This window comes from Nelumbo lutea, chromosome 1 (genome assembly GCF_056320005.1).
Source record: "Nelumbo lutea isolate HS-2025 chromosome 1, American lotus-T2T, whole genome shotgun sequence".
NCBI classification, from domain to species: domain Eukaryota; kingdom Viridiplantae; phylum Streptophyta; class Magnoliopsida; order Proteales; family Nelumbonaceae; genus Nelumbo; species Nelumbo lutea.
The window spans coordinates 122,256,891-122,262,890 of record NC_142684.1 but is presented as its reverse complement, the minus strand read 5'-3'; positions in this window follow the sequence as shown (position 1 = coordinate 122,262,890).

The following is a 6,000-nucleotide window of genomic DNA, read 5'->3' as shown; positions in this document are numbered from 1 at the left end:
TGGATTACTGCAGAAATAACGGATCGCACGAGATTCCAAAATTGGTTAGTGATAGCAGGAATATTAATTCTCTACGATTTTCCCATCAACCACAATCATTTGCCCTTTATTTCTATTTTTATCTTTTACAAGTTACGGCCAAACGATCTATATATGCAACCTTCCTTTGAGAATGGAATATCAAATAATCTTTTCTTGGAGCTCGAAGAAACCGTCCCCATCCCGGCAATGGAAGGAGATTGATAACATTTTGGTATCAGACAGAGATCCTAGAGCTAGCGCTTGGGACCTCCACCACCGACAGGAGGGAATGGTGACATGAACCCACAGAACTCGGGAAGCAGAAGCTTCCAACTGAACAGGTGGGTTAGCCAGTATGGGGGAGCATGGAAACCTAAGCTGGAGCTGCCAAAAGTTGAGCGAGAAGAATCTTACCGGATATGGTTAGTGCTGCTACAACAATATTATTCTCTTCAGGGCATTACAGAGGATTAGTGGATTCAGCCATTCAGGTGGCGAGCTTGGAATTCCAAGGGAGGGTTGTTGAGTGGTACTGTTAGTTCCTAGAATAATACCCGCAGCCCTCTTGGGAGCAGTTCGTGGAAGCGCTCGACCATCGTCATAATGGCGTCCAAGGGAGTTCAAATCTGCGCCCCACTGGCTCTCACCCCACAATTGCCCCACGCGCCCGTTTGGCGCCATCTGTCCCTTTGCACGATATTCACTTATCCCGCGTGCATGGCCCCTCCCAATTAGACCTAGCAATTGCGTTAGTGAGTTGACCCATGACCCAAACCAACCCAACCGAACCCAATCCAATTAGGTCATTCTCAAATTAAGGTAATAAAATATAAAACCCTAATCCTGTTTTTTTGGGTTGGGTTGGGTCAACTTTTTTCTAAGTCTAAAAGGAGCAAATGGCAGTACAAAGTCGAGAGAATCAAAATATCTTGGCCATTTAATATCCTCAACAGGGCAAAAGTAGATCTAGGGTTGTCAATGGGTCGGATCTGAGCAAGGGCCAACTAGAATTGAAACCGACCCAATAAAAATATTGAGGACCCAGAATTTCAGACCCGGAACGGAACCGATCAGTTCTTGAGATAATCGGTTTGGGACCTAATTATAATTAATAAATAAATATGTTTAATATATATTAAATATAATATATATTTTATATACATATTATATATAATTTATTTAATATATATTATGTATTATATGAATATAGCTCAGGTCAAGTCTGAATCAGTTTGGGACTGGGTGGAACCACTTTCGAATTGATAATAATCAAGACACTATATCAGGACCCGGAACCGACCCACCGATTCCAGTTCCTGAAACCATAACCGACCCAAGCGGTTTGGGTCCATTGAGTCTATCAGGTCGGACCTGAAGGTTGTGATGATACAATGTGAAAATCCAGGAACTCTTGCCAAGTTTGGACACGGGGCCCAAACTTCTTCAACAGCCCAAAGTGGAAGGCTATTTTCTACCATAACTAAAATTGCTAATAATCAAGAGAGATTAAGAGAGAGTGTTATGCTGAGAGAGAGATATTCTCAGTTCAAGTGCACTCCTCATTATATTGGATTCTATTTGTAGACCTTTTTATGACTGTTGGATTTGTTCAAGTGGATAGGAACTACCCACAAATCTCTCTAAACAGTTGGGATTAGCTTCCACTGGGATGACACACTTGTTCCTGGTTGTTGAGACATTTTCTCAACCAACAACTAATCTAGTGGACAAAGTTTAAAAGAGATAAGTCAAAACAAATTTTATTTTATAGGAAAACAAGAAATAATAATAATAATAATTGAAAAGAGGTGTTGATTGTGCGTGCATGTTGGTCCACATAGATCAAATACTCCATCGATCGTATGGTTATTCCCATTGGCCTACGAATAGTCCTACATGTCGAGGATGATATATATCGAATGACCATAGGCCACTTAGTCTAACATCGACCCATTTACAGCCCTAGATCCATCCAAAATTGAAGACATACTCAGGGATCGTGGCTGCCTTCACTCAACAGGGACGGTAGATAGCATTCTTCAGCAAGGCCATGCAGAGGAGATATCAGTTTCTTTCGACCTACGACCAAGAGTTGTTGGCCTTGGTCATAGCAGTATAGAAATGGAGGTCCTATTTGATAGGAGAAAGATTTAAGCTTGTGACAGACCAAAGAAGCTTAAAACACACCCTAGAGCAGAAAATAACAGCCCCTAATCAACAGAAACTCATCAGCAAAATCCTAGAAGAGGGACAGAAAATTCTGCTGTAGATGCTCTGTTACGAAGGGAGGGAAAAGAAATGTTGGCCATATGAGCCCCGACTCCCAGCTGGATTGAGGAGTTGAAGGCAGAGAGAGAAAGGGACGAGCACATACATACAGAAGATTATCCAAAACATAACCAATGGGGATTTAGGGAAATATTCAGTAAGAAATGGGTTGCTACGGAAGGGAGACGAGATAGTTATTAGCCAAAACTCCATATTCAGGAAGAAAAGCTTTTTGAAGCCCACGCGGCTTCAGGTAGGGGACATTCAGGCTAGTATAATAACATGCAAAGGCTAAGCAAATTTTGTCGTTGGAAGGGATATCAGGCCTAAGTGAAGTCATGGGTGAAGGGATGTGATGTGAAGTCCAGCAGTAGTCACAAAACCATCAAATTAGCCTTTTAAACCTCCACCGTAGACACTGTTGGCCTAGATACAAATAAATGCTGGCTAAAGGTTCGGGTCCAACCGTCTATACACTAGCAGTTCTGTCATTACCGCCAGAATACATACTCAAACACAACTACAATTGCCAAGCTAGATTGTGTAAGACGGCAACAGGCAACAATGCAAAGAATGACCGTCGGCATAGATCGACAATATTAAAAAGATTATATGTTGACAATGAATAACTGCTACCATAGGTCCATTGTGTTATATATATATTTAAAATGTTTTGCAATTTTTTATATTTCTACATCTATAAAATTTATTTTTGTTTATCACATTTATTATGATTTATCAATATAAAGATATGTTCAAGTAAAACTTTTGCAAAGGTAATGAGAATTAACAAAAATTCTTATTTTTCTTATTTATTATGGTTTATTAATAAAATTAATAATTTTTATCTATTACCTTCGTCAGAATTCTATTTGAATTCTCATTACCTATGCAAGAATGAACTTCTATATAGTGAATCCAACTTTAGCTCCTTCAATGGCTAAAAACCTTATAATGAACTACTATAAAAAGTATCACTTGCGCTTACAGATATCTTGTCATCCAATGATGTAGACTTTATGGTAACAGAATGAAAAATTAACCCACCACATGATGGGAATAAAGAAGAGAAAACCATCATCTACCTTAATGATCAAGAATTGAACCAATTAAAATAGGTTAAAAATATTATAAAAAACAAGAAAATAGTTTAAAGAATAAATTGTTATTTGCAAGCTAGAAATCTCTTCATGGTGGTTAATGTGGCCCAACATTGTCTATTGAGAACATAAGATGTGCTTTTAGTTCTTTTTTTTTTTTAATTTAAATAAATGAAAGGGTAAATTGCTAAAACCTCCCATAAAACTTTTTATCATTGTTGAACACCCCCCCCCTAAAGTTAGGTAAATGCAATCACCTCCCATGAACTTTTTGACATAGTTGCAAGTAGATACCCTCTGTTAGAATCTTTTAACAAAAAGCACAAAAATATCCTAAATAATTGTGTAGTTACTTTTGACCAAAATGTTTATTTCCAAATTTTTTCTTCATATCAATCAATACTCCAATCCCTTCTAATATTTTAAATTTGCCCTTCATATCAATTGCTCAAAGGTAAGATTGCAACTTTAAACTCTCTTTTTTGTTGTTCATAACATTTATATTGTTTTTTATGTATAAACAAACCTTAATAATAATTGCATGGGTATTTTGGATATTTTAATGCCTCTTGTTAGAGGACTTTACAAAGAGGGTCTAGTTGTAACTGTGTCAAGAAGTTTAGGGGAGGTGATTGTAATTACCAAACTTCATGGGAGATTTAGTCAATGGCCAAAAACTTCAAGGGAGTTTTGAGCAATTACCATGGTTTGTTATCTAATTATTGAACAAAAAAAGGGATTTTTGTGCATTTACCCTAATAAGCATTAAATAGAAAAAAATTACATATTTACCATTGCTCGTTCTCTGGTCCAAACTTATAAATGGGGTATTTTAGTCTAATAAAAATTCCAAATTTAGTAAAACAATCTCAAGAATTCAAATTGAAGGAGTTGATAGGGAAGGAATCATTTGAGGTACATTAAATATTATTTAGACAAAAGATATATCTCTACTAATATAAGTACTAACGAATAGCGTGACAAAAAACATATTACTCTAATACTATAGAAGAATTACCACTCTGTCAAAATCATCATCACGGACATCTTAAACTTGAACGAACCATGGTACTATGCTTGCAATAATGCAACAAAAAAGTAACAAAAAAAGTAGAGAAAGGGGCCATATTGTGACAAATGCAAAAATGACAATGCCAAATACTCAAAAAATGTAAAGGAAAATTATGCTTACCATCATCTACAAAACAAACATAAGCAACATTAATACTAACTTTATAATTTTACCTACTAATAGATACATATTAAAACTCAATGTGCTGTAAAAGCTATAGTCACTTTGTTTGAAGCAATCAGTGACGTAATTGGATGCTCAATATTAGAATAGATACATAAGCCGGAACTATCAAATTAAAAAAGAAAAAAATCAAATTCTCACAACATTCATTTTCATTGTGTAAGGCAATTTCGACAACAAATTCATAGGAAATTTGAAGCAAATGAAGGGAAAAATATACTTGCTACTTCAAGTTGACAAAAGTACAAATATGTCATGTACTTTTGTAAAGGTTATAACAACAAATATATATAATTAAGATCATTGAATCTCAGGCAACTTGGGTAGAAGACATAGAAACTATGTAGTACAGGAAAATGAAGAAGATAAAGATCAAAAAAGAATAATTGAATAAACTACAATTCTACAACATTGAGAACACTCTTCCACTTTACAATTTTATATAAGCTATTATATCAAATCTTTTGTTTCTAATGAGGGCAGATTTGGCCCTCCGCTGACCTAGCAACATGTGGCATGATAGGACTGCCGCATGACACCTTAGCGTCACATGGACAGCTGCGGATCCCACTAAGTCAAGGAGGCACAGTTTAGAACTAGTCTGAGCACCTCGTACACAACTCAAGCACCTCAACAGGGCGGCTAGTATCACCTCGTCCAGGGCAGATAGTAGCACCTCGTCCAGGGCAGATAGTAGCACCTCGTCCAGGGTGGACCTATGGTACTTTATCGTTTCTGGTCCAATGGACCTCGGTGTGAGGAGCGACTTACTCAAGAACTTGTCGACCTGTGGTACCTCATCAATACCGGTTGAAGTGACATCGGCATGAGGAGCAACCTCCCTCGAGGACTGGTCGACCTGACTGAGGTCCAAGTGGCAACCTGTGAGATGTGCCTGCCGACCTCCTCTACATGCATCATGTCACTCCCGGGTCTCTCGGAAATTGGCTCCCGAACCAAATGTTCTTTATGAAACCGAATAAGGCACAAAGCCTGGTCTACGTGCGTGATTACCTTCAAGGACTCTGGACACGATACGTAAAGCCCACGCCAAACAATACCTATATAAAGGTCTCATCTCCTCGCTGAGAGAAAAGGTGTGTGCGATTTAACTCTTAAATACTAGGAATCTTACTTTTAACTCTCTCTAAAACCACCAATTTGTTAGCTTGAGCATTAGAGTGCCCACACCGAGTAAAGCACTCCGGACATTGACCTATCTTGTTGCAGCTTGACCTGGCGACCTCACTAGCCTGACGTCCAAGTTACCCTCCAACAGGGAGCATCATATCACGCATCATCGGTTTCTAAACAATGAACAATCGAAGTTTTTAAAATAATTTCTTCCAAATTACT